The sequence below is a fragment of the Hemicordylus capensis genome, chromosome 3, assembly GCF_027244095.1.
Source record: "Hemicordylus capensis ecotype Gifberg chromosome 3, rHemCap1.1.pri, whole genome shotgun sequence".
NCBI lineage: Eukaryota > Metazoa > Chordata > Lepidosauria > Squamata > Cordylidae > Hemicordylus > Hemicordylus capensis.
In genome coordinates this window covers 175,789,125-175,804,783 of record NC_069659.1, presented here as the reverse complement: position 1 = coordinate 175,804,783, position 15,659 = coordinate 175,789,125, and the positions used below count along the sequence as shown (strand labels likewise).

General features: G+C 42.1%; 1 long non-coding RNA gene across 1 annotated transcript; it reads left to right on the top strand.

The window, feature by feature from the left end:
- The first annotated feature begins 1,742 nt into the window (after positions 1 to 1,742).
- Positions 1,743 to 13,043, top strand: LOC128352476 (uncharacterized). Its single transcript, XR_008320436.1, has 4 exons — positions 1,743 to 1,793; positions 9,466 to 9,559; positions 10,419 to 10,489; positions 12,469 to 13,043. It is a non-coding gene; the product is annotated as an uncharacterized LOC128352476 (long non-coding RNA).
- Positions 13,044 to 15,659: the final 2,616 nt, after the last annotated feature.

Genomic DNA, 15,659 nt, shown 5'->3' with positions numbered 1-15,659 from the left:
CACACACACACACACACACACACACACACACACACACACACACACACACCCTGCTACCTTGATGATCATTGTAAAGGTAATAAAAATATTTTAAAGTACTTAAAATTCGTGAACCCCCCCGGACCGGACCAGACGGGGGGGGGGGCGTTCAAGGGGTCCCGGACCAGTCCGGCCTCAAACCAAACCAGGCCAGGCAGTTCCCTGCACATCCCTACGTGGCTCCAATCAAGCTGGTTTGCACATCCTTACTCCCCACCTGGTCCTCTCCAATCACCTCCAGAACCTCCATATTAATGCCAACTCTGGATCTAGGCCAAAATTCATAATGAGCATACGTATGCCCTTCTGGCTGCCTACGGTGAGCCTGTTCAAGAGATGCAGGAAGGAAGTGCAGGCACAGACCTTGGATTCAGCCCAAGCTCATTCCAGGAAGGGGAGGAACTTCCTGCTTCAATGTAAACCCATCACTTGCTTCCATATCTTCACCGATATAACAGCTCCTTGGAAAAGTCTGCTCCAATCTTATCCTCTGGTTCTTGACTCCAGCCTTGCTCCAGTTTCTAGTCCTACTCTCCAGTAACCCTCTTTGCCATCTCATTGCCCCTGCTCTAGCCTCTGCAATCAGCCTCATCACCAACCCAGCAATTCCACTTTGTATCTTGTGCGGCCCTTCTTGCCAAGGCTATGGATGTTGGCATCCCCCTATGCAAAAGTAATTAGTGTGGTCCAAGCTCACAGTCCAAACTAATGATACTGTGTCTATAGTTAGCAGGAAAGCTCACAGCAATGGTCAATATTTTAGAGCTGGCAAAAGAGGTGCATGATAGGGTGAAATCTTCCTACCAATTCATAAGTAATAAATATACATATTACAAAAACCTCAGTTAATTAAGTTTGAGATAAGCTTACAATTTAACAAAAAGTGGCACATATTTTTGATGTAGGGATGTATGATACTCCCCGTAGACATTTTATTATACCAGACTAAAAGTATTACAGTTTTTCTTAATATTCCTTTTATGTTTTGCTGAGCAGCAACCTTCAAATTTGCTTCAGCCCTGCTTTTTCCAAATCTCTACTAGTCTATCTATAATGATTTCCATCATTTTACTTTGGTGAGAAGTTAGGACAAGAAGTCTATATAATTTCATGAATCTTTGCTTTAGAAAACTAGTTTTAAACTGGCTACCATACAATCGTCTGGGAAGTATGATTTAAGTTGCATAAGTTAATTAAAATATTAACTATGAAACTTTGAGAATATCATCTGGCCCTGGGTAACAAGTTACCCATTTGTCAGTCCCAAAACATCATATTTTGTCTCTCAGGGAAAACCAAGTTCTAATCCCCATTCAGTGATGAAACTCACTGGGTGACTTCGGGCCAGTCACTTATCTCTCTGCCTAACCTACCTCACAGGGTTGCTGTGAGGATAAGCATAACCATGTACACTGTCCTATGTTCCTTGGAGGAAGAGCAGGATAGAAATGTAAAGATTGATTACATTTAAATTAATTACAGATTAACAACTGGAAAGCAATGACTGAGATGTAAGTCTCCCTCCGATATAGAGATGTAAAGAAATGATTTAGCTTCTCTGCAGTTTCACCATCTTCTTGCTGTACTCCTTTCAACAGGAGTATTGCCAAAAAGGCATTGCTGATGTGGTCGTGACAAGGTACTTTTTCATCAATCATTGCACCTGATCCTAAGCACCTGTTCTCTAGTTCAGTTGACCATAGATTCAGTACCAGTGTGAGCAACACAAGTCCTGTGAAGCTGTTGTTGCAAAGGTAAGAGGCTCTTCGGATAATTCTGCTTTCTTTTTCATTTGAATAATCTCAATCATTGTTTTGAAAACTTGTCGTTTTTAAAGACCCATAATCTCATTTAGTGATTAATAACTATCTACTTAACTATAAAGAGGATATCTGCAGCTATCCAGATGCTACAGTTGGCTTTGTTAATAATTCACATGGTGCTTTGTAGTCTAATGTTTGTAACTTGATTTCTGTTAACTGCTTGAGGGCTGGCAGTCTTTTGTCATATCTTAAATAAATAAAATAAAAGAATCCCAGATGACAATAGCCTTCCTATTGAGAGAGGAAACACACAGCATCAACCGCTTGAGGGTTGCCATCCTTTTGTTGTGCCTCCAATAAGGGGGGCAGGGAGTCCAGATGACAATATACTTCCTACTGAGAAACACAACGGATCAAAACTGTATTTCATCACGACTGTGAGGAAATGTAATCCACAAAGCTCTAGCCCAACTCAATATACGTTAGGGTTTTGTCTCTTTCTGATCATCGCAGTACATCCTGCCTCTCTCATTAACATCTTCAGCCTCTTCAAATTACCTCTTGGAAAGAAAATACTGTGACTCACATACATGGCAACACCAGCATAAGAAAGCTAGTGCAAGCAACTCAGCCACAGTGCCACTGCAGCCCCCTCAGTGCCACTGCCATGCCACTCTCTCAATCAGAGGCGCTCCTCTTACCCCTGGACTTCAGGGCCAAAGTTGCAGGGGAGTGGGACCTCCAAAGGCCTTTAGGTCCAGGCTCCAAAATTACTTAGGTGCACCTTTGCTCTCAGTGCCACTGCAGCCCTGAGCCTGCCAAAAAGACATTGTCAGGAATGAGCCATGTGATGAAGGCAGAAGGGGAACGCCTGCAAAATAGCCAGAGGACACCTTCCTCTAGCAGAGCTCTGCCAACTTTCTGGGTTCTCCCCTCTTCCTGCAGCCAGCCATGATGCAGCCCACATCCCACATTGTGGCTGAGGATCCCTCAACAGTGCTGACTTGGCAGACTCAGAGGGACTTCAGCAGCAGCAAGAATTGCTTTCACCTGCTTGCTTCTTCGACTGGGATCGCTGAATATGTGTGCCTCTACTTGTATCACTGGCTTCCTGTACTGGAATTCTACTGCTTCTATCAACAGAATCCTCTGTCCAAAGGCACAACAAGGAATTTCATTTGCATAGGCACTGAGGCCCTAGCTATGGAACCTATTCTGCCCTGAGTTTCCATCTTCCCTTCTCTCACCATGACATCCTGGTGCTCTGAGTTCTTCTGTTTCCACAACCAACAGCCAATGAAGTTGAGTAGGGGCAGGTAAAACGCACAGTTAGATGTCACATTATGTGAAGGCAGGATACCGCTGTTGTTGAGAGCAGTAGAGATACTAGCAGCAGCCATGCATGCTCTGTAATGTTTAGTTCTGGTCTAGGGCTGGCTCATCTTTGCATCTGTATCAGTGGTAGATGACTCACAACTGAAGATACTAACTTATGTAATTGAAACATGTCCTGCATGAGGTGATATAAATGATCTCAGTGGTGCTTCTGCTAGATTAAATGCCCTCAAAAGGAGGGCCAAAAGAAACTGCAGATCATCAGAAGGGTTGCTTCCATGGATTATCGTCAGCCACTCCCTGAGTCCAAAAGCAGCTCTTATACCCCTCACATTATCAATGATTAAGGGCCATAAGACGGGCACCTATACAGCCAGCCAGCCCCTAAATTCACCAGCAGTTTTATATATACTTGAAATCTTCATCCACTGGTAATGACCAATGTTACGGGAGTCCCATGCTTTAAAAATTACACATTACATCACTTCTCATATTCTGTTCACTTTTGGTTCCTCTCTGCCACCTTCCCACCTATATCTTGTCTTTTAAGTAAAGGCATAATCCAAGTAGTGATTCTTTGGGCATGGATTGATCTTTTATTATACAATAAGCACCTAATAAGCACCGCCAACATGTTTGGTGGCTATACAGAGACGGGCCTTCTTGGTCGCTGCCCTGAGATTGTGGAATGCGCTCCCTGCTGAGATACGATCCTCCCCATCTCTGGCAATTTAAAAAAACACCCTGAAAACCCATCTTTTCGCCCAAGCTTTCTCAGCTTTTAAAAATTGTCTGTTTTAATTTTATGGTTGATTTTAAACTGTTGATTTGTTTTAACTTTTATATGTTTTTAAATTATTTTATGTTAAACGCCCAGAGACGAAAGTTTGGGTGGTATATAAGTTTGATGAATGAATGAATGAATCATTTGAAACACCATACACATGGTTAATAATAGTAATAGTAATAGCTGAGTATACAATTGCCACAGCATGCAACTAGCTATATATAGCTTAATATGTGTTGTAATGTATTAAGCTATATTTATATGCAAATGTATAGCTTAATGTGTGGCCAGTGTGGTGTTGTGGTTAGAGTGTTGGACTAGGACCGGGAAGACCTGATTGATCAGGAAGACCTGATCAAATCCCCATTCAGCCATGAAACTCACTGGGTGACTCTGGGCCAGTTGTATATCCCTCAGCCTAACCTAGCTAACAGGGTTGTTGTGAGGACAAACATAACCATGTACACCGCCCTGGGCACCTTGGAGGAAGAGCAGAATATAAATGTGAATGAATGAATGAATGAATAAATAAATAAATAATGTGTATATCTTAACTATCTGTCACCTGAAGTTCTGGTTGTTACACTGATGAGTCATTTTCCAATGCTTTTCTAATATCAGCTATGATTTCCCCATGCCAGAGTGTTTCAAAGTCCAGCTGGTTGCTTTAATGACCCAGAGCACACACTCCCAATAAAAGCTTGTATGTGCAATGGGAAGCACACCTGGAAGGGAGGGAGGGAGGAAATCTAGAGCATTGCAATTTTTTTCCAGCACCATCTTATTTTATACAAAGTTATCATTAAAACTTTATTCTATTATCAATACTTTTTATTGCCTGTGGGATTAACATCTGCACAGGTTATTAATTGTTATTTCTCATTTCTGGGAATGCCCTTGGCAAAAAACCAACCTATTATGACCATATTATAAGTGTGTTTGAATGGCTATGTGGAATAAAAGAGTGGCTTCTGAGCTAATGTTACCATAGGTTAACTTGATTGAAATGCTGACAGAGTTGCCAGCAAAAATGCCGGTTCCAGAATTATGAGACAGTTCAATCACCCACTAATCCATTTCATATTCTAACTCTGCTCTATCTGTGGCCTGGTCAAGTGAGATCCCAAACAGATCCAGATCATGGATGCACAATGACATCATGTCTGTGCAGAAGCTGGAGCTCAAGACTCTACTGCAGACTTCAGGTGGTGAATGGGACCCTGCACATCCCTTTTGCATCACTTGCCAAAGCAGGCGAGAACAGGAAGAGTACCATTCATGGACTCAAAGTCACAACAAGGTGTGTGTGTGTGTGTGTGTGTGTGTGTGTGTGTGTGTGTTGCAGTGGTAGAGATGAGAAGGATAGGGTTCCACTGAAGTCCTCCAAAACATGGAACCAGCATTGTTGAAGACTGCTAGTATCAGTGGCAGAGGAATCCAGTGGTGAGCCCTGTTCCTCCCGCCATGGCCTGCCCCCTAGCCACGCCCCCTGCATCTGATGTCATATGTCATATCTGACGGTTTTGCTCACAAACGGTGCTGCATGCCCCATTTGGGAGCAAATTCTGGCCAGTGCTGCATCCAACGTCAGATGCAGGGGCACAGTTTCACTCACAAACAAGGCTGCACACACATACACACACACAAACACACACACACCCTGCTTAGGAGCATATTCCGGCCAGCGCTGCAGTCACAATGCGGCCAGGAATGCTGTCCCTGCCTTTAAAGTCAGGGAGAGCTGCTCCCGGCCAAGCTGCAAATGCAGCGCTGGCCGAAATTTGCTCCCAAATGGGGCATGCGGCCCCATTTGCCAGTGAGATTGTGCCTCTGGCATCTGACATCTGATGCAGGGTGTGTGGCTGGGGTGCAAGGCGTGGCCCCTGAGGGGAGGTGGCCTGGTTCTGAATGGGAGACTTGATGTGTGAGCACTGCAAGATCTTCCCCTCAGGGGATGAAGCCGCTCTGGGAAGAGCAGAAGGTTTCAAGTTCCCTCCCTGGCTTCTCCAAGATAGGGCTGAGAGAGATTCCTGCCTGCAACCTTGGAGAAGCTGCTGCCAGTCTGTGAAGACAATACTGAGCTAGATAGACCAATGGTCTGACTTAGTAGATGGCAGTTTCCTATATTCCTATGTTCTTTGAACCTGTTAGCGCAATGGTGACTCTGCCCCTGGCTAGTATAAGTCAGCTTCATATATTCATTTGCTGTCTTGTTCCTTTGCACATTTCAACCCCGCTAAGTGAACAAAGAGGCACCTTTTAAAATCGGGATTCTCTTTATATTTAGCAATGGAAGAACAACTGGCCCTATCCATCCCCAGCACAACATCCTTCCAGTGGCTGTTGCTGGTTTCTACCTTGTTTCTTTTTTAAATTGTGAGCCGTTTTGGGACAGGGAGCCATGTTATTTCTTTATTTTTCTATATCAATCACTTTGAGCACTTCTGTGGAAATCAGTATATAGATATTTGTAGTAGTGGTAGCAGCAGCAGCAGTGATGAGGTGGCTCTGTACACACTCACTGAGAGACCCACAAATTCATCATTCACACATGAGAGGGCTCCAGATCGAGGCTATTCACACGAGCATGCAAAACCGGGCTAAGGGAGCCCAGCCCAGTTTTGCACACTCATGTGAACTGCTGGGATTGGACCCAATCCCAGTGGCAACATGGTGGCAAACCTGCCTAAGTAGCCTCCCAGTTAAATGAGATTAAGGGAGTGAGTGCTCCCTTACCCTCGTTTTTATGACCGTGTGTCAGCCATGGTTGCTTGCAGTGGAGGTTGGCAAAATCAGGGGGGAGGGGGGATCCCAGTAATGCATTGCGCATGTGCGGTGCATTATTGGGGCTCTGGGGGGTGGGGCAGTGTTCAGCGGTGTGTCCCAGCACCCCAGTGCCGGGATCTGCCAGGACAGCCTCCAGTTGTCTGGGTGGACGATCCACCCACCCAGGGAAGCCACAGAGATCATCTGCGGGGAGGGTAAGTTAAACCTTCCTTCCCCACAGACCACCCCAGAGCACTTCTAACAGATTGTGAGAAGAGCTCTATCGTATTTTTCTCTTCTCTGAAAAATATTTGTAGGACAATACAGCAATATGCACAAGGTAATACTGTTTTATCGTTTGAAAAATGAGGGAGTTGCTGATTAACATAATTGTGTTATTCACTACACATTTGCATGGCCCCCAAGTGCTCATTCCAAGTGCTGATTCAGAGATGTCATCAGTATTGTTACAGATCAAAGAACTGTGCCAGAGAGAGAAAATATTTAATGTCTCATTTTCCTGCAAATTAATCTAAAAAAAAAAAAAACCCTACAAAAAACCTTGGGTAATTATTACTCTTCTCCTTTGACTTTCTGTTCACAGGAACAGTCAGAGATGATAATGAGCAGAGATTAATTAAAGTAATCAGAAAGACTGACTTCTGCTAGAAGCTGTTGGGATTTAAAATATACTGTGTGTGATTGTAAATCAGACCCAAGGATTTTGTGGTCAAGGTGTGTCACTGGTCTTGGTTTGAACATGCCAGATCAAATGAATGAAAACAGAAGCTGAACTTAAAAATGAAAATCTTTCTTTTCATTCTTAAATCAGATTTAGCCACTCATTTTTCTTATAATTTTTAAAAAACACTTAATGCAATTTTGATTTGTTTCCACTCTAGCAGTTGTAATTTCTACAGAAGGGAAGATTTCAAATCTGTATTCTTCCTACTCTGAGAGACTCAGGCCCACTTCAGACGTACACTTTAACAGCAGTTAACACTAACTGGAGTTAAAATTCCAAACTCCAATTCATGCTGCAGACATACAACTAACAAAACTCCAGTTCCAGGACATCCCAGCAAACTCTGCAGACCAGTTATGGGCAAAGCATCAAAATATCAGCAAAGTGGCTGCGATTGGCCATGATCTCAAAGTGGGGGTGTCCTTCATGCTCCTCTAGCTTCCTTGGGCAGATGGCAGCTTAACCCTTTCCTCACTCTGCTCCTACCTATGTTATCCTAATTTTTAAAAAAAGTTACTGTCTTTTGACATTATGTATTTTACAAACATCTTTCTCAGTTCCCCCCATTCCTTCCCCCTGCCCCGCTCCCAAGCCCGGCCTTTCCTCCCCAAGCTAGCCTTTGTGCACTGTGCTGGCTGGCGGGGCGGGGGGGTTGAGAAAAAAAGGAGAGATAGAGGGAAAGAGAAAGAGGGAGAAGGGGAGCAGAACAGGAGGGAGGGAAGAAGAGAAGGAATATACACCGTTGCACCAATAGATGTGGGTAAGTCAAAAGGGTTTTTATACGGTGCTGGGGCAGATCACACATGAGTGCGGGTCTGCTTCCTCCATGAAGTGCAGAGGGTTAGGGTGGGTTTGAACACAGTATGCAAACTCGCCTCCTTATTCTCCACAAAGCAGTTAACCTTTCCTCTCTGCTTTCCCCCATCTTCCTCTTTCTTAAGGAGACATAGCAGCATAGCAGCAGAGAGAGCTGTTCAATGTAGTCCTTCCCCCACCCCCTTGGTGTTCTCCTCTCCCCTTTTGAGCAAGAAAGCAATAGAGCAGTCGAGGGCAGGGAGAGAGAACTGTGCCTCTTACTTAAGAGGATGTCCATTGAACTAAATCATTTATTTCTGAGTAATCCCAGAAAGCCTGCAAGATTGCTGGGATTACTCAGAAGTAAATGATTTAGTTCAATGGGCTTCTTCTTAAGCAAGAGTGCATAGGATTGCAGCTGTAGAGGTGTGCCTTGCTTTTAGAGGTTGTGTGTTGTGTGTGTTCCACACTTCTAATTGAAAGAAACACAATGGATCTTAAAAGAATGATTTTACTTTACTGGGAAACAAAAGACTTTACAGTACCTTGCAGCAGGAATTAGTTTGTGTCTCTTTAAATGTCTGGACAGAACAGGGAAGAGAGGGAAGGATGTGGAGGGGGTGCTGAATCTCTGAGAGGTGATTACTGTCAGACAGAAATGCTTACACACAGTTATGGGCAAGTGAGCGTTCGGGCGTAACTCTTCTGTGGCAAAACCACAGTTACCTGCAGTGAACCATTGAGAAAACCTCAGATCCCAATCGGAGTTTGTCAGGGCAGACTGGAGTTAACTTTTGAGGCTTTACAAGATTTTTGTGCGTTTGGACATGCTAGAGTTAAAAGCTCTGGCAACTTTAACTGCAGTTAATGTGTACGTGTGAACTGGTCCTCAGAATCAAATTAAGAAAAATGTCTGGGATTTGCGCTATAGCTAAAGAAGTTTCTAGCTTTTGTTAGCTACATTGACTCTTATGTGGGCTATAAATTTTGAAAGAAAAAAGATAGATAGATGAGAGAGACAGACAGACAGAGACAGAGAGAGCGTCAGTCATGATCCTCTGAATGACCCCTGCAGAAAGTGATGAGTAAAAAATGGGATAGTTAAGAATTTATTATTATGTATTTATATTTGGAGCTCAAATCACGTTTTGTGCTCATCCCTAACAAGAGTACTTGTGCTAAATTTCCAGATGCTCAGTGTTCATATAGATTGAAAAAATGACTCTCTTTTTCAGCACTCTACTGAAGCATTTGGCATTTCAGTCATGTTTGGAATAGATGTTTCTCTAAGAAGCATTCAAGTTGCTCCCTAAAGAACCCATTCTACAGGTACTGCAGTCTTGGATCCCCTGGGTATATGCATCCAGTCAGATGGGCTGGCTCTCCATTACATTCCTTCTTTGACAGTACTAATACAAGGAATGTTACCAAATGCTTCTCCTACCAAAATTTGCAAGATACATGATTTGTGAGCCCCTCCATTCCCCAAATAGATTGAGGGTCTAACAAAATATTCTCTTTATATTCTTTATATTTTTCTATAATTGTTTAAAAAATATTAAAATACATGTTTTTGAAACATATTATCATGCCTTCAATAAGAAATGTGAAAAAGCTTGAAAAACTTTATGAAGTCATTCGCACAATCAAAAGCAGTGTTCTACCTGGGTTTGGAAGCTGTGTGTCCTCCCAAATCTTGGTAGCAAGGTAGAAGGAAAACCTGGCTAGAAGTAATTTTGTAGAAGCAAGATAGGAGGGAAACCTGGGGAGCTTTTCCTCCTACCTTGCTTCTACACAATCACTTCTATCCAGGTTTTCCTCTTACCTTACTTCCACGCAACCAAAAACTGGGAGCAGACACAACTCCCAAACCTGGGTAGAACACAGTTTTTGATTGTGTGAATGACCTCATAATGTATCCTGGTTGATTAACTTGGAGTGGTTTGACCAAGATTGCCATGAAATTCGGGATTATCACAGTCAACTCCACAGGGTTCACTAATTCAGATTAATCCTTGGGTTTGGGATTGTGTGGATCCAGCCTATAAAATGCTCCAAAGACAGATATTGCAAGTGATTACTATCTGCCAAAAAATACTTCTCTCTCTCTCTCTTTCTATCTATCTTTCTATCTATATACATTTTAAAAAATGCTTGAAAATGTGAATTTGCTGTCGTCTCTGTCTAGGAATGTAATTCTGGAACTGTGGAAGAAAGCATACTGAAAATGCCAACTAAGTGTGATACAGCAGTAAAAAGGTAAAGTCAGTGTTAGAAAATATCAGGGAGAGGGTGAGAATAAAACTATAGGCATCACAAAGTCATTATGTAAATCTATAGTGGCTGCAGCTCCAGAGGATATCCCAAAGCTGTAAAAGATACAGCAAGGGGGAAATTGCAGGTCAATCATTTGCAGCGTTAGGAGCATCTAACACTGCATGGGACTGGGCTGTTAAATGGTCAAAGGATTTGACTGTCTTCCCACTAGGAATAACTAAAGGATTTGGGGCTTTTTAGTTTATGAAAAAGACAACTAGGGGAACATGATACAGGTTTCTAAAAGTATGAGTGATATGGAAATAACTGAGAGCAATCTTTCACTGTCTCACATAATTTTGTAACTCAATGAATTTGGCTGGCAGCAGGTTCAAAACAGTTAAAAGGAAATTGTTGGAATTAACTACCACAAGACACAGTGATGGCCGGTAACAGGTGGCTTTTTATAAAAGATGAGATGAACTTTATGGCCATTAGCCAATCCCTGATAATTAAATAAAGCTTCCATGTTCAGAGGCATTATACCTCAGATGCCAAGGAATGCCTTCACATTCATGCCCTGCTAATGAGCTGCCAGCAGAATCTGATCACCTGTTCTTGGAAACAGAATGCAGGACTAGATGGCTCTTTACTGCTTTGGTCCAGAAAGTAATGTCTTACATTCTGACATTTTACATGCGGGTGGGATTGAATAAGGTGGGAATCTTTCACAGATCCAACTGCACAACTTCTGTGTGCAGTTTTACATATAAATAAGAAAAGCATATTTCAGGCCAAGTCTGCATCACACTTAAGTTTTTTAGATATTCTATTAGTGTCCTTTTTTAAGAGTGATTTTTAAAAATTCCAAGTGGTCAAGAATGTTATCCTGCCGGCATTTGTTAGTGCTGCAACTGCAAGGCCCTTGTTAGCCAAATTAACCACCCACTCCATGGACAAGATCAATAGCTGCTGGTTCTATTCACTAAGAAAAGTCCTTAGTGACATCAGGTTTCAGGCAAATAATTAAGTGAAGAGGTTTGGAAGGAAATCTAATTACCTACCCTAGGAACAACATGGAAATCATTTGTGTAACTTTAAGGTCAGAGAACTGGAATTGCTTATCTTGGTTTTCAGTTTAGTTTTTGGACCAATAATTGCAGTATTCTCTATAACTGAAGCCCAAGGAAAGCACGTACATAGATGTTTCTAACAATAACCTTCAATTAGTAAAAGATTCTTCCTTCACCACAAGTGTATTACAGAAACATTGCTCCTGGGTATATCAAAATCAATCATATATGAAGTGAAATCACAGTCAAGGGCAAAAATTATTATTATTCCTTATTATTTATTTGATTTCTATACTGCCCTTCCAAAAATGGCTCAGGGCAGTTTACACAGAGAAATTACAAACAAATAAATAAGATGGAACCCTGTCCCCAAAGGGCTCACAGTCTAAAAAGAAACCTAAGATAGACACCAGCAACAGTCACTGGAGGTACAGTGCTGGGGGTGGATAGGGTCAGTTACTCTCCCGCTGCAAAATAAAGAGAATCACCATATTAAAAGGTGCCTCTTTGCTAAGTTAGCAGGGGTAAGATAATAATGCAAGACATTTCCTTGTGAGTGGTGGAGCAACAGTGGGTAGTGAGAGTCTTCAGTTTTGATATACATTCTCATTATGCAGCTCCTGAGAGACTGTGCCATTTCCAACTGCAGGCAGGGGCTGTTGCATGTTTATATGTTCTCCCTTAAAAAATAACAACAGAGACACACCTTGAGTAGAGCTTATATAAGTGATTCCTTTGCCTTTAACTCAAGCAAATAAACACACTCTTCAGCAGTCTACACAAGAAGACATCACAAACAAAAATTATTTCTGGAATATGCCACTGCAGAAAAACAAGAGGGAAGTTCATGTTTAAATACACATACCCTGTGAAGGAATGAAGCCTGAACCTCCTCTTTTTGTGTTACAGATTTCTGGTTTGTTTGATTGGTTTGTTTATAAAAAAATTGGAGGGAAAGAAGTGAATAAACGGAGGCTTGCCTGCAGCAGAAAGTTAAGCCAAGGACTCCAGTTGAAAAGCTGGAGAGTTGAAGTGCGTGCAAGTTCCATCTGAAGTTCAAGTGAAGGAGTTCAAATAGTACAAGTTCCAGTTGGAGTTGAAGCTACAGTCTTGGAGAGCCAGGAGAGGAGAACTGAGAAGAGCTGCTGAAATCAGAGCTGAGAAATCACTGGGGGAGTTGAGCTGAAACTCTCTGAAGAACTGAATCACTCTCAAAGCAGCTGAAAGAACCATCTGGAATTAAACAGCCAGAACTGGATAGAAAGAGCAAGACCTGAGACTGCAAAAGCCAGGGTCGCTGCAGAAGTTGACTAGAGGTTATTATAAGAAAACTCCTGATAAGGACACCAAGATAGGGTACACTATTAGGTGCAGGTTAGATTGGATGTGTTTTTATTCTATTTTATTTGGTCCTTATGCTCATATTGTTGCTGTTTCTTTGTACTAAATTTTCCAAAAGAACTACTATTTTGAACTAAACTATTTTAAAGAAAAGTGTTCTTGTTTTGAATTTAAAGATTTGTAGCTTCAATCTGTTTTCCCACACTTAGAAGTCCCCACCCTTAGAAGTCTTTCCACCGTGCCTAACTTTGAGAGAAACAGAGGCTTGGAAGGCTGCTTCAGTAGACAAAGCAGGGCGGGGGGAGGGGAGCAAAAGTCTGCTTGGTGGTAGCGATGAATCTCCTTGGTGGCAGTGGTAAAGCTTAAGATAACAGGATTTATCCACCAATCCACCAAGTAGATTTTTGCATTTTGAGATTGGGCCGTGAGACTGGTCTATGACACACCCCAATAGCACTCATCTCTGCACAATGAAAATGCATTTTGAGATTGGGCCGTGAGACTGGTCTATGACACACCCCAATAGCACTCATCTCTGCACAATGAAAATGGGTATGTCAAGAAGAAGTCTAGACTAGAACCCTTTCCCCCCATGTAATAGTCTATAAGTTTGGAGTGGTGTTTTGTTCTGTTTATATGTACAGGGCAGGGAGCATCCCACCTATAGCTGAACAATATAATTATCCTGAAAGTCTGACTGGAAATGTTCAAGGGTACTTTCCGCAGTAGTATTGACCTGATTTAAATGGTAAACAAGCCTGTCTCCTGAACCCTGACTGAACCACTGGCAAACTGCAGTACTTTTCAACACCTTCCACCAGGGCTTGAAGTGTACGAATTGGCCTAAATTTAATCACTAAATTTTCTCCTAAAGGAAATTTTGAACCAAATTTGGAAAACTCCTCTTCAAGAGGAAACACCTGAGCACAAACGCATACTGTCAGCAGAACAGGGTGGTAAACCATTTACTGCACAGTGTTCCATCTTTCAGACCGAAGATGGAAGGTCAAATGTTTGAATACTGTCCCACAAAAACAAGCCTTGCAAATGAGCATGTTGGTATGAAGAGCTTAGTTCATATCTCTCTCTCAGTCATACTGATGTTCAGGGATATGTTTCATGGAGGAACACTGAAACAGGGAGAACAGTCCAGGAAACATTTTACAATTATTCAGGGCCAATTCAAGTGCACAACAGGCACTATGTGTGAGGAGGACAGGGTTGTGCTGTGTTCACACCCACCCTGACATCATGAAAGGACATGCCAATATGGTCTTGGCATGTTCTCTACTCACGTGAGAGGGCTGATCATCCAAATCACCCCTCTACACACACTGAAAAACTCTGCCTGCAACGGTCCCAGGGTGGAATGTTATGGAGATGATAACACCACTTATTCTTAACAAAGAGTGAGCAGCCCAGTACCTACAGAGTATGCAAATTACCATCAGGATGCCTGAAAAAATTATCTAAAATGTTTTCTTGGAAGGAACTCTGAAATTTGAAGATAAGTTCAGTATCCCCTTGGGAAGAACCCTGGGAAGGCGTTTCTCATTCTGGAGAAACTTCTCCAAATCTCCACATCCCTACTCAGTATCTCACAGAAAGCCTCTTGATATTATAAGTATCCCATGAATCTATGCACTGGGAAAATGAAATAGAAACAATGATGCATCTAATTTAGCAATAAAACTATCGCATTTGTGTTTGAGGTATGCAAGAGTCAGAATCTTTCAGCCATAGCAAAGACTTCAACTTTGCCTCCTCTGTTTGTTTTTAACTAAAACCTGGGGATCATGACTATATTTAGGATTTGTTAAAGTATAAATCATCTGTGTGAGGATATACTTTTGTTTGATAGCATAAGAAGTGCTCTACTGGGTCAGGTCAAAAGTCTAACATTCTTTGCAAGAAAACTAGCAGGCACAAGGTGGTCCACCAGAACTTGGCTTGTTGCCCACTGGTAGACCATGGTCTCCTTTTTGCCCAGCCCTGGTCTGTTGTGCCTCTATTTTCTGCCACCCTTGACTTCCTGGAGCTCTTGCCACAATAATAAAAACCAAGCCTAACACTTTAGTATTGTTATGAGAACATATACAATTGCCTCTGTATACAATTATCACAAACCTTTCCATATACCGTATTTTAAAAGTGTCATAATAGCATATGTACACTGACAAAAAGGACAAATTACTGTGGATGAATTGTTCACACATTCTTTCTCCCCTTTAAAGATAAAGCTGTAAAATCTCCATGATTCTATCAAAGGAATGTTCAAACAGCATAATATGGAAAATTCCATTAATGTGTCCTTAGTGATCACCTCAGAGAGAACAGGTGATAGCGAAGAAGTTTTTCAGAGTGCCTTCTCTATAGTTGCTGACTGCCCTCAGTGATAATTGATTCATCATTTCAAGATAGCCTCTCTTTCCACTGCCATTATACATTAAAGCCTCCTCTATTGAAAATGACCAAGAAAAAAAGTTTAGTTTGTTCAAAAGTTGCCTTTGTGAGCATTGGGGGGAAAGCACTGATTAATACAAAAATATCTGGGACCCAACTGGAAATTATTTTTGTAGTCTGTGCTTACTGAATATCCTTGACATTAGTGAAATCTGTTTCTTTGGCAGAGGGAAAACGGATGGAATTTATATCCTACATCACCATTTAAAGTCCCATAAGGTACCCCCCCCACACACACACCATGGTTTTGTCCCATGGTAGCATTTGAAAGCCGGTCATCATGCTGGTGAGGCTAT